This window comes from Poecilia reticulata, chromosome 2, assembly GCF_904066995.2.
Source record: "Poecilia reticulata chromosome 2, P_reticulata-male-v2, whole genome shotgun sequence".
NCBI classification, from domain to species: Eukaryota; Metazoa; Chordata; class Actinopteri; order Cyprinodontiformes; family Poeciliidae; genus Poecilia; species Poecilia reticulata.
In genome coordinates this window covers 840,577-855,139 of record NC_088831.1, presented here as the reverse complement: position 1 = coordinate 855,139, position 14,563 = coordinate 840,577, and positions in this window count along the sequence as shown.

Below are 14,563 nucleotides of genomic sequence, written 5' to 3'. Positions count from 1 at the left end.
CTGAGTCCCTCCCGGATGACCGAGCTTCTCACCCTATCTCTAAGGGAGAGCCCAGCCACCCTGCGGAGGAAACTCATTTCGGCCGCTTGTATCCGTGATCTCGTTCTTTCGGTCATGACCCAAAGCTCATGACTATAGATGAGGGTGGGAACGTAGATCAACCGGTAAATCGAGAGCTTCGCTTTTTGACTCAGCTCTCTCTTCACCACGACGGACCGGTACAGCGCCCGCTTCACGGCAGACGCTGCCCCAATCCGCCTGTCGATCTCCCGCTCCCTTCTTCCCTCATTCGTGAACAAGATCCCCAGATACTTAAACTCCTCCACTTGAGGCAGGACGACCCACAAAGACCTGGAGAAGGAACTCTACCCTTTTCCGGATCAAGACCATGGCCTCGGATTTGGAGGCACTGAGCCTCATCCCGGCCGCTTCACACTCGGCTGCGAACCGCTCCAGTGAGAGCTGCAGATCACGTTCCGATGAAGCCAACAGGACCTCATCATCCGCAAAAAGCAGAGATGCGATCCTAAGGCCACCAAAACGGATCCCCTCAACACCTCGGCTGGTCTAGAAATTCTGTCCATAAAAGTAATGAACAGAATCGGTGACAAAGGGCAGCCTTGGCGGAGTCCAACTCTCACCGGAAACGAGCCCGACTTACTGCCGGCAATGCGGACCAGACTCTGACCAATCACATTTAACTGCACTTTAATCAGAGGAGATAAGTACAGCTGTCTTGATTTGAATAAGCTTTTAAACCCCCACATCATTGTTCTGCAGCAGCATGGCAACGTGCCATAGATTCTACCATGTCTGCATCCTCAATACCTCTGTGAAGGTTTTGGAGCATCCATGGCTGAGAGCAGAAGGATCATCTCTGCAAACAGGGTGAGGGCGTTTCATAGGATCAGTTCTGTCTGCTTGTTAGCAGACACCATGTTAGGGTCTGTTTCAGGTTGTGGGAGGTTTTATTGCTACTGAATGGGAAAAACACTCGGTTAATCAAGGACTAATAACCTAAAATATATGCTGGACACATATAAAGGCACACATGACAAGTATGTGTTGAAAACCTTATCTCAAATTCATTTTTCTATCACACTGAAATATTTATAAAAGTCCAGAATTTAATTCCATTGCATTTAACAAAAAGCCAAAACATTCTTTAGACGCGAATTAAGAAATAATCATGTGTTAAATTACTGACAAAAGGAGAAATATTACAAACATCACTGATGATGATATAAGATAAGAATTTGATTTGATATCCACAGATTGTGCAGACCTGCTGTCATCTTTACAACCATTCTAACTAAAATGTTTCACGGTTGAAGCTACTTTATATTGGGCATGTATTATTTTTTTAGCCTTTATTTGTAGAGCTAATTAATTAAATAAATATAATTAAATAAATGTTGATCTGATCCCTTATTTTGCAAAAATGGTTTAAATAATTTCTACTGAAATGTACCCAAAGTGTTATCTAAATTGTTTCTAGTTTCTTTTGGTTTTTCTGAACTGTTGACATTAGATTATCTTTGCTCCAAAGGTTTGGTTAAAATGTTCATTATCTCATGACAGTATAATATTAACAGATAATCTGTGATATACCGCTCAGTCAGAAGTGACCAATCAGAGCCAGGAGGATTTCAGCGATGTCAATCATTCTAGTGTATACAGCGCTCACACACTCCTTGCTCTTTGCTTGCCTGCAGCTGGTTCATCATAACACAGCCTGCCATGAATGATAAGGTCAGTTACCATGGTTACCAATGACAGTGGAACGTTATGTTGTCAGCCGTTAGCACATTGAGCAGCGCATACATGAGTTGATTGGCAGTGCTAAGACATTACTACTTTTTTTGCAGACCGCAATAGCAGCACAAACAGGAGGTGGAGGTCACAGATACAGTCATGACATGGTGACAGTTTTAACAAAAAACATATTTTTATAAAAGCTACATGCTGCAGCTTTAATTGTACTTCACTTTTATAATGTGAAGTTATAACTAAGTATTCAAAAACATTTATAGAGGTTTTTGTGTTTTTTCACTATGTGAAATCCCAATAAAATACAGTGAAGTCTGCAGCTGGAATGTGACAAAAGGTCACAAAATTTGCAAAGAATTAAATCAGGGCTGATGCAACTTCTTCCATAAAAAGCAGTCCCACTGAAGTCCTGGAGCTTAGAGATGTGAATCTTTTTTTCCTTTTGATCCGTACACACCATCATCCTTTTCATGTCCTAAACAATAATTAAACTTTGCACACTCTCAAGAAGACAAGCTGTGTTTTTCTTTTGCTAAGTGCCACAGCAGGGGTCAAAAAGCGAAAAAGCTCTTTTCTCATCTGCAAACAGAGGATAAGAGATACAGCGTCCCCCCAAATGAGGTCTGCAATCCCTGTATTTCGAATTACGTGCTAATCTTTTTCTCCAGCTCCTCTGATTGCTCCACTTGGAGGAGAGCAGAAAAGACAAAATGGGAGACTGAAACTGATCCAGAATCCAAGCCAGTGTCTGCCATTTTGTGGCATAGTTGGCCTGAAAAAGAAGGTAAAATGATGTTCAGAATAATCTGCAATGAGTGCAGTTATAGTGACCTCAAAAAAGCGTGACAGGACAGTAAAAGATTTTGCTGTGAAATGTGTTGAACTGGATCAGATTTCCTTACAGCGTCACAATCCACTGAAGCTTTAGCAGCAGAATGTAATCCTGTTAGACACAACAGGCCCCATTTTGTGAAACAGGTTTTTATTTATTACTATTTTTTTAGGTGAAGTGGAGGTTTCTATGCACCCTCCGTGCTGGATTACTAATTGATCATGTTTTACATTGCAAATGAGTCATTCATATTAGTGTTGGCTCTCACTCAAAGGTAGGGCGCAGTGGTCTTATCCAGCCACTGCAGGAATTGATTAGCATTGCACAGAGAGTGAGTCTTGGCAGCATCAGACACAAGCATGCAAATTTGAGTGAATACTGGAGGAGAGCGAGGAGGATGTTTGTTTCTCATGTCGGGGATTTCCGACGGGAATGCTTCTTCAGGACGTCAAACGGAGAGCGGCCTGATCGGGAGAAAACGTTCCACCTCCTGTTCAGTGTGTGGCAGGGCTGTCTGCCAAGCTGCTTCTGCAGATTATTTCATTATGGGAACAATGTCAGCCTTGATGCAAGAGAAGATGGTGGAAGGTTATTTTCATTTTTCATTCAGTTTTCCTGCATCATTATAATGGCCTAAAGCTCCAGCCGCCCGTCAGCTTGTTGTTTCGCTGCAGTGAGATGTGTGGAGCTCCTGGCAGGTTGTGTTTGTCTGCTCACAAGCTGCAGTCATTAGTCCTGGAGAGGGAGCCGAGCTGGACTGTGGTGGATCTAAAAGTTTCCATGACACCTCAATAAACGCTTCCTTGTTAGAGTCCATGGTGCCGAGTGCAAGGGTTTGTCACTGATGCTTTCAATGATAAGTATCTTAGTTGTTCCTATTTAAAGTTTTAAATAAATAAAAAACTATAACATAAACCCTAAAAATAACAATTGCTTGTCTTTTCTTTGTATGCAGGAGCCCAGAATCAACCTCTCTGCTTGGCCTCAGTATTTATAACCTCTTCTCTGTTGCTGCTGATGAAGCAGCAGGGCAACAATTCAAAACCTGTCCACAGGCATCGTTCCAGTTAATATAGTAGAAGTAGTAACAATTTCAACATGGCAACGGCAAAGTTGTTTGCATTAACTTTCTCTCTCCTCTCACACCTGCAACCCGTTTCTAATCAGCCACGTGTTCCTTGTTCAGTAATCAACCTCCCCTGCACACAAACATCTCATTCTCATGTAGCAGGATGAAGCCTGACCCAAGATCTTCTTCTTCTCTTCTATTATGGCGGATTGCAAGCAATTTTGAGGTGCATACCGCCACCTACTGTACACGAGTGTGTAACAACATTTCTTTACATCTATTAAATTCTATTTATTAATCTTGTATTTCCTGACCCAAGATGGAGGACACCTGGCCCCTAATTGCCTCCTCAGTGGTGTGGAGCAGAGCCGTGCAGAGGCCACTAAAGGGGCAGGTGCTCAACAACAAGAAAGGGCCCATCAAACCGTATTCTAGGACAGAATATTAACAGCCTCTCGGCTTTAAGAGTTTAATAAACAACGATAAATTACAAAATTGTGAGATATACAATCAAAGCTAAAGAGAATCTCCATATAGAGCATAACACTATGCCTATGTAAGATATTTTATTAGTAATTTCTTTCTGCAGGTCGATTTTGTTATAGGAAAGTATTGCAATATTCAAACCCGCAATTTAGCAAGATATATAAATCAGAGCTGGACCACCAGACGTATTTAGTCTTTACATAATTACACTATTAAAATATAAACAAGGGCACAATGCAACCTTTTAGTGACTGTAATCTATAAAACAAAGATCTGCCTGTTTGCTGCAGTGGAGATGAAGACGGTCCATTCAGGAAAGCAGAGCTGCATCAAACTTTAACGTGGAACTGCAGAAAAAAGAAAAAAACAAAAGCAAATATTTAATTGTTAATGAATGTCATCATGAGAAAAGTCTACTGAGTTTTGCTTAAAAAACTTTTTTAAACATTTAAATCACATTCGTCTCATGAAGTGATTTTTTTTTGTAAAACAAACTTATTTGTGCATGTCAGAAATCTTTTCTTAATATTGTAAGTTTTTGTTTGACTCAAAGTTTTGCTTGTGATTCTCACATGAGTTGTGGGCGGGGCCTAAAGTCACAATAAAAGATTTCTGATGTGTGTAAATAAAAGTTTATGTTTGGCAAATAACTTTTTAAGTTCACAAGACAAAAATTAGTTATTTAATTTAAAAAAGTTTTTTAAACAAAATGATTTGTTTTTTAAAAAAGGAATCATTACAATTCCAAAGGTTTTGATTACAATTTTATTTTACTTAACTGAGGTTAGTTATTTTTTCTCCATTGAATAATTGGCAAACATATTTAACTTCATACTCTGTGAACCAGACCCTAAACTTAAAGTCTGGGTTGAGTTTTTTTCCCTTCATTAATTACACTTTTATTACATTCATTATATCTATCATGGTAATTCAGGGTGAGTTATTTTTAATTCTAAATTAATATCCTTGTTGGAAAATTATTTAATTGTTATTCTCCTTCAAGATACATTTACCTAACGCTGGAATAAATGAAATGTACATTATGAAGCAAAGGAAATTAGAAGATCGGACATATATCCATTATGGAGATGATCGGTTTTGGTCGGGCGATGTTCCCTTATTGCATAATAAATACTAAAGAATGACTGATATCATTAACAATACAGGGAAGAAGCTTTTAGTTATCTTGCTTTGCTAGCAAAATCGTTAGCTAGCAGCTAGCTAATAGCACAACAACAACAGCCTAATGTCTGTATGATAAAAATAGTGAATGATAGATAAGAACAGTTTCTCCTCACCTGGTTGTCTCCTCCCCTCAGTAGTTCTTCAGAGAAAGGCAGACGCAGAGGCCTGTCAGTGTCTGTTGTATTTCATTACCTCTCTGTTTAAACCGCGACTCCGAGCTGAAGCAGAAACGATACCTCAACGTTAATTTAGTGGTTGATTCAAATTGTTTAAATTTAGCAACTGCCTGTAGTCTCCTGTTTGTTACTGTGGTGTGGTTGTAATCTACCTCCCAGTGCAGTTTAGCAACATAAAACAGGTATGTATTTTATCGCACCAACAGCACACAAAAATGACACCTATTTATATAATAGACATAGTGGCAAGTGGATCCTCCTGCTGTTGGGCTGGATTTGGGTCTCTGGTCGGGGTGGACTCATCCAGCTCTGACATAAAACTGCTGCAGCTCGCTGGAGACCCTGCTGCTTTCTTTTTTTTTGTTTCTATTCTTTTTTTCTTTTTTTTTTTTGCTTTGTTTCCTAAATATTCAGTTTGGTTTCTTAGTTTTGTGCTTTTATTTTGGATTATTCTATGGGTCTGTGTGACCTCTGGTCTTGGTGTGGTTAGCAGCCTTGGGTTCTTTTAAATTACTCATATTGATTTTTAAGGTTGGGTTATGTCTGAGGTTGGGGGAAACCTGATTTTAACTCTTGTCAGTGTCTAAATTGTAGTGTTTGGCTTTTTTTTTTTGTATTTGCTTTGTATAATCCCACCTTCTTGTCTCCAGGCTAAGAGCTGGGGAGGGTGGGAGGGCCTCTAGGGGGACTGGACTTGTGTGCTTTACGACTTGCTGGTGTTGGGAATTTTTTCACGCAGGGCCGGCCCAAGGCATAAGCAAACTAAGCAGCCGCTTACTTAAGTAAAAGTAAAAAAGTACTGGCTTTTAAAAATACTTAAGTATTAAAAGTAAAAGTACTTGCTGAATGCATTACCTAATCACTAATATCATTAAGTAAATCAATCATATTTAATTTTAGTACATCAGAAATCCACATTCCCATAAAACACCTAGATATTAAATACATAGAGGTGAAATATATTTAACCAGTATCAATTCAAACTCTTTATTCTGTTTTGCTTTCATCTCTGTGCCACAATCCGCAGAGGTCTCCTGCCATCCCTAAAAAATAACGCCCTGGGTTGTTGCCCATATTGCCAGTGTCAGAAACTACAACTGTCTGCACCATTAAACATAGTAATTAACGGTAAACAACGCTCAACTATGAACACTGTCCGAGGCGCAAGAAGTAACCAAGCAGGAGGAGCACTGTGACTGTTCTCACCCTCCCTCCTGCTGCAACGTCTGCCAACATGACAGGTGACGAAAACAATCTAAGAGCAATGAGCATGCTCTGCGTTATGTTCTTGTTTAATTTATTCGCCAATTAAATATATTTTAATGAAATAATGGCTACTGCAGTGTACGCAGAGCATTACAAGAACACAGAACGGCTCTCAGTGAGGCTTCAGTACTATCAACCATAGTAAAGATCCGTCCAGAAGAATCGGATCGTTCCTGAATGTCATATCACTATATTGCACTTTGGTCACAGCGTTGTCCCATATATGTGACACCTCAGTCAACACCTCCACACAATAATTCAGCACATGAGTGACAACTTTTTTTCATCGCAGATGCAACATGTCTCTCACGTCCACGGAGCTTACGTTTCTTTAAGCTTTCCTTCCAAGTGACGCTAAAAGTTGGACGAAGTCCCACCGTCTGTGAAAGCGAAGCGCTGCTGATTTTACATGTCGCCATATCGATTTATGCAGTGCTATTATATTATAGACATTAGACAGACATCTTCTCCCGCTCAGAGGAAACCACTGCGCATGTCTGGAGCTCCTCGTGCGAGTAAAGGTGGAGGCGATGGGTGACAACAGACACTAAGTCACGTTATTGCTGGGATTTTACGGCGCCACCTTAAATCCCTGAACTTCACATTTTAACGGAAAAAAAGAGCAACGCGACTTGGATGTAACGAGTAACGCGACACTTTTGTAGAAATGTAGTGAAGTGGAAAGTACAGATACTTACTGTAAAATGTAGTGGAGTAAAAGTAGAAAGTCCCCATTATTAAATCTACTTAAGTAAAGTACAGATTCACAAAAAATGTACTTGTACCATGTACTATGTTCCAGGGGAGAAAGACTCACCTGGTATAAATTTTTAGCTATTGGAGTTACACTTAGAGAAATTTATTTAATCAAAGAATGTCATCAATATGTGTGTAGGGCTGCACTGATTGCAGTTTTCTGGCCAATCCCTGGTTACCGATCTTCAAAAAGCCTGAGCTGCTGATTTTGTTATTTGTTTTTTTGTCTGAAATGTCGCTAAATATAGCAAGAAAGTCACTGCCTTGCCACAGTGGGGTGAATATTGTTAACTGTAAACGTTCAGACCTGACCTGGTTGGTCTGGCAGTCAAACTTCTCACTGCAGAGAAGAGGACAGAGGTTTATAAACCTTTGCTGACAAAAATGAGATGGCTTCACATGCAAGTATAGACCAATCACGACCCCCCCACCCCCCCCCCCCAAATTAAGAAAATCGGTCCCAGAAATCAACTGGTCAATAAATCAGTTGGCCAATAAATGTATCCTATATTATACATATATATAATGTAAACAGCACTACCAGAGATGGAATAAGTTTATAGCAGGTGTGTGAATGACTTAATTATCGGACTGCTGATTACAGACAGTCCACATTGTTGGCAGAACTAGAGGGCCCTGCAAGAGAATAAAATTAACTTCTGGCTCGTTGTATTGTCTTAACCTCCCGGATTCAATGATGTGTGGAAACACAAGCCACACAGAGTTAATAATCAGAGCTCCACATCATGCATTTTCAGTTTATTACAACATTTAAAAGTATAAAATCACATCAGCAACACAGACACTTCAAACATACTAAAGCAGACATTAATTTACCTGAGACAAGTAGAAAAGAAGAAGAAAGAAAAATAAGAAAGGCAAAGCGTTTTTTGGAGATTGCCATGCGTCTGCAAATAGCAAATCTGATTTGTTCCTCTGGGGCCCTTACTTTTATTCAAAGGGGTGTTTCCTTTGTTTTAATTTATCCATCCATCCATTTTCTTTCACCCTTGTCCCTTAATGGGGTCAGGAGGTGCTGGTGCCCATCTCCAGCTAGCGTGCCGGGCGAGAGGCGGGGTCACCCTGGACAGGTCGCCAGTCTGTCGCAGGGACACACAGAGACACACAGGACACACAACCATGCACACACACACTCACACCTAGGGGCAATTGAGACAGACCAATCAACCTGACAGTCATGTTTTTGGACTGTGGGAGGAAACCGGAGTACCTGGAGAAAACCCACCATGCACAGGGAGAACATGGAGACTCCATGCAGAAAGACCAGGGCCGGGAATCGAACCCAGAACCTTCTTGCTGCAATGCAACAGCTCTACCAACTGCGCCACTGTGCAGCGTTTTAATTTATCCAATTATGCAATCAAGGCATGTTGTTCTCCTGGATAGACCCAGTTTCAAATTACTCAGTTTGGGCAATTTGATTACCTTCTGAGACTTGTTTGATTTCAGGGCTATGGCGCTTCTCTATCTAGACAAGGCAGAGCAAAGGTCATCTAGAGCAAGCTCTTCTGATGCCAGTTTGAAATGTGATGTTATTCCTAATACCTGGTTGGAACAAAACCTCTAGTCTTTTCACCAGAGTTCAACCAAAAGTTAGCTGTCTTAGACCTATTTTATTTCCCTGTCGTGTAATTCCTACAAAAACAGATCAGTGCAGTCATTTTAAATTGACATGAAGCCTGGTACGCAAAGGGGTTCAGAACTTCTGCATCCTCTTAAATCAAAGCGCAGATTTTAAGAATAAAACTTAAGGTAGAATATACCTGAGCATTTTCAATATAAACCCATTCATTCTAAACATTTTCTAATTAATGTTATGCTAGTTTTGATCATATTGAACTAACTGATATTACGTTTGGCCTAGGTTAGAGACTTCATGTCTTTCTGCATGGAGTCTCCATGTTCTCCCTGTGCATGGTGGGTTTTCTCCAGGTACTCCGGTTTCCTCCCACAGTCCAAAAACATGACTGTCAGGTTGATTGGTCTGTCTCAATTGCCCCTAGGTGTGAGTGTGTGTGTGCATGGTTGTGTGTCCTGTGTGTCTCTGTGTTGCCCTGCGACAGACTGGCGACCTGTCCAGGGTGACCCCACCTCTCGCCCGGAACGTTAGCTGGAGATGGGCACCAGCAACCCTCCCGACCCCACTGAGGGACAAGGGTGAAAGAAAATGGATGGATGGATGGTATTCTACTAATTAAATTGCAATTATTGTTAGTATTGTAATAATAATAATAATAATACATTTTATTTCAAAGGCGCCTTTCTGGCACTCAAGGACACCGTACAATAATAAAAAACTGTGACAGAAACAAATAAAATGTAACAAGTAAAAGTAGATAAAAATAAATAAAACAAAACAATGTATCTATATAAAAACTATGTAAAATCAGGCAAACCAATTGTGTCATGTGGAAAAGGCAGATCTAAAAAGGTGTGTTTTGAGTTCGGTTTTAAAATTTGATAATGACTTTATGTTTCTAAGGTATGGTGGTAATGAGTTCCATAGTTGGGGAGCAGAGCGACTGAAAGCTCTGCTCCCCATGGTGGTGAGACGGGCAGAGGGGACAGTGAAATGGATTGAGGAGGATGATCTGAGGGAGCGAGAGGGAATGGCAATATGAATAAGATTTGAAAGATATGGTGGGGAGAGATTGTAAAGGGCCTTGAAAGTGTACAGAAGAATTTTGTAATCTATGCGGAACTTGGTGGGCAGCCAATGGAGTCTTTGCAGGACAGGAGTGATGTGGTGCATGGATGGGGTTTTGGTAATGATACGGGCAGCTGAATTCTGGACCAGTTGGAGCTTATGAAGAGATTTCTGGGTGAGACCAAACAGAAGGGAGTTGCAGTAGTCCAGGCGTGATGTCACAAGACAGTGAACAAGGATGGCAGTGGGATGGGGAGTAAGGGAGGGGCGGAGGCGGTTTATGTTGCGTAGGTGAAAATAAGCCGAGCGGGTAATGTTATTAATATGAGACTGGAAAGACAGGGTGCTGTCAAGGATGACACCCAGACTCTTTACCTGAGGGGAGGGAGAAACGGGACAGTTATCAATTACAAGACTGAAGCTTTTGATTTTGGCCAGAGTAGATTTGGTACCAATGAGAAGAACCTCTGTTTTATCACTGTTAAGCTGAAGCAGATTTGAGGAGAACCAGGATTTTATTTCAGTCAAGCAGTCAGTAAGCGAAGATGGTGGGAGGTTGGAGGCGGGCTTACTGGAAACATAGAGCTGGGTGTCATCCGCATAACAGTGGAAATCAATGCCATACTTGCGGAAAATATTGCCAAGGGGAAGGAGATAAATAATGAAGAGAAGGGGCCCTAAGACAGATCCCTGTGGAACTCCTGATGTGACAGAGGAAGGCTGGGAAGAGAAGGTTTTGATCCGAATGAACTGAGTGCGGCCAGAGAGATATGATTTAAACCAGTTTAGAGGAGTCTGAGTGATGCCAATAGAGGAAAGTCTGTTGAGTAGGGTGGTATGGCAGATAGTGTCAAACGCTGCACTCAAATCAAGTAGGATGAGAATGGACAGCAAGCCGGAGTCAGCTGCCATAAGGAGGTCATTGGTGATTTTAATGAGAGCTGTTTCTGTACTGTGGAGGGGACGAAAACCAGACTGAAACAGTTCATACAGGTTATTGTTGGATAAATAAGTGTGAAGTTGGGATGCTACTACCTTCTCAAGAATTTTGGAGATGAAAGGCAAGTTGGAGATAGGACGGAAATTATTCAGATTATAGTGATCAGCACCAGGTTTTTTTAAGATAGGGGTTATGGCAGCAATTTTAAATGAAGCAGGAACTGTTCCAGTGGAGAGAGAGGAGTGAATAATGGCAGAGATAAGAGGGAGTATGGATGGGGCACAGGCTTTAACCAGGACTGTGGGAAGGGGGTCAAGCAGACAGGTGGACGACTTGGATTTGTGTATAAGGGTTGCAATTTCTGATGTTGTTGGGAGCTGGAAGGAAGAGAAGGAGTGGGCTGGAGGAGAAAGTTCAAGAGTAGGACAGGGGGAGGGTTGTGAGCTGAGATGCTGGTGGATCTTAAGAATTTTACTGTCAAAAAATGACATGAGGGAATTACAAAAATCAGTTGAACACAAATATGAAGGTAGAGAGTCCGGAACTTGAATGATGTTCTTATAAAGTGAGAATATTGACTTGGTGGAGCCTTCATTTGAACAGATTAAACCAGTGTAGTAAAAGGATTTGGCTTGAGTGATACAGTCCTTATAATGTAATATGTGATTTTTGTAAATGTCTTTATGAACAACTAGTCCAGTTTTCCGGTGGAGCCTCTCAAGTTGCCGTCCTTTGGCCTTCATGAGCCGAAGTTCAGGAGTAAACCAGGGGGCAGAACGAGCAAAAGAAACAGATCTGGTTTTTAACGGAGCAAGAGAGTTGAGTATTGAGTGAAGACCAGTGTTGTAATGTGAGACCAGGTCATCAAGGGTGGTTGAATTTAGAGTTGAGTATATATTGTCCATGAGTGAATTGACGCCAAAGGAGAGAGAATTTAAATTAATATCCTTAATGTTACGGAAGGAGATAAGACGGGAAAGCTTAGTGATTGAGAGAGGGAGACAAATATTAAATGAGAGGAGGAAATGGTCAGTTATGGCAAGTTCATCAGCTGTACAATCAGAGGGGGAAACACCAGAACAACAGACTAGATCCAGGACATGACCCTTAGAATGAGTGGGAACATTGATGAACTGCTGGAGACCAAAGCTCTGGAGGCAGGATGAAAAGTCTTTAGTCAGAGAACTATTGCCATCGTCCATGTGAATATTGAAATCACCCAATACTATGATGTTTGGTGAGAGGGTTGACAGGTGAGTGAGAAGAGCAGCAAAGTCATTCAGAAAGTCACTGTTAGTTTTCGGGGGGCGGTAGATGGTTGTGATGATGGTGGGGGTAGGTCCAGAGAGCTGACACACAGTTGATTCAAACGAAGAGAAGGTGGGAGCAGACAACGGCGAGACTTTCCACTTCTCGCGGTGAATTATCGCGAGACCTCCTCCCCGGCCGGTGCCACGGGGTTGACAGATGTAAACAAACCCCGGTGGAGTAGAATCATTGAGCTGAGAAAAGTCATCAGGTTGTTGCCAAGTCTCAGTCAAGCATAGAAAGTCAAACTTACGGTCAGTGAGGAGATCCTGGATGAGATGTCCCTTGCCCGTGAGTGAGCGGATGTTAAGCAGACCGAAGTTTACAGAGGAGTTATCAGACTTTGCAGGAGTGTTAGCTGACCGGGCTAGGCAAGCTAGCACGCTGCGGTCAACAACCCGGTTGGGAGCACGCCGGAGACGACGAGAGGTAGACCAGATGGATTGTATGGGTTTCGACGTGTCCTCTTGGAAGTTCCGACGAGACCCGCGGTGGATGTATTTCCGGCGTGGTAGGAAAGTTGCATCCGAGATGAGTAGTGAAGCAGGGGGAAGTGCAGGTAGATGAAACCGCAGCCGGAGGAGCTCAGCAGCAGAATACTGGATCTGACCTGTAACAGGTTGTTGAAAGAGTGCCAGGAGAGTCCAGAAAAGCACAGCCCAGATATATATCCTGCTAGTTGGCATTGTAGAAGAGGAGTCGGCAGCCTGGACAGGTGAGCAGCGACAGGTAAGACTCAGGTAGTAGATGAGAGCAGGAGAGTGGAAGCTAGTCCATGTACACACGCAGTGTTGTCAAAAACGGCGATTTAGCTGAACAGACAAAAGTTAGTCAGCCTGAGTAGTGCAGTCCATTAGGTCACAAGACCATAAACTAAGTTAATCTAACCGGCGAGCAGCGGCAGCAAGTCGCGCCAGCGTTCACTCCAAAACCGGATTGTGTTGTTAGTTTGTTTGTCCTTAAATTTTAGTGTCTCTCTGAGGAAGTTGACTTGAGATGTCTCACTGTGTGCCAAAGTTAATTTATGATGTGGTTCCTTCCTGATAACAGACATTCTTTTCTGCAGGCCCTCTAAAATTTTATCCAAAGGACTCTTGCTTAATCCACTATTTTCACATGTCATAAGATTTAACTGTATTAAACACTAAGAATATTTATTTTCCTCAACAGCCCCAAAACCACATTTGGCTTAGGGCCCTGTCTTCACGATTGAGTGTCTGTTCACAGGAGTTTGGGGTGATTTATTTGGATTTATTCATTTGTTTTAAATACCAGTTCTCCATATTTGGACTGCCCTCCCCCTGCTGGTAAGCCTCAGTATTGTTCCCTTTCCTTCCCATTGTGGTTCCTGAAATTGTAATTGTCTTTTAAACTCATGGAACAATAAAGTGCATTATTTTGTGATGAAGCTTAAGTGCCTTACTGGCGATCTATTTCCTTGGGTGCAATTCCCAATTGGTAACGTTGTTGACACCTCCTGGTTGCCCTGCTTTAAGTGGCTGAGTATCAAAATTCATGTTGCCACACTCAGTTTCCCAATTTCTTCCCCATGCAACCCTGCTGTCTTTTTACTCTGGATCCCTGTTTTTGCTTTATTATGGGTCCTTGTGGTTTTTGTTCATCATCACAACACATCATGACACAACTGACATTTTTATTAGATAAATCCAAAATGTTGTTCTGGTAAAGCAGCTGACAAAATACTAGAAAGTTGTAAGTGTAGCAGAAACTGAGGATTAAAATCCCCCCAAAAGCCACAAATGCATTTGTGTTGTCTACAACCTCCTTTTGGTTTGAATATGTTATATTTACATGTTTTTGAACAGATGAACATGACATCTTAAGTCATCTAGAAAGATGTCTTCAAATGTAAGTAATATGTCGCACAGAAAGCAATGTATCTGAGGTGTTGTCATATTTATTATTGTGGATTATGTTGTTCCATTGTTTTGGCATAGTGATCTTCATATTTGTAAACTTCTGAAATTCCTAAAGAAATTCTCTCATTGTGTGTGTGTATATATATATATATATATATATATATATATATATATATATATATATATATATATACATGCACAGGAACAGGCCCTAAACACCAGAGCAA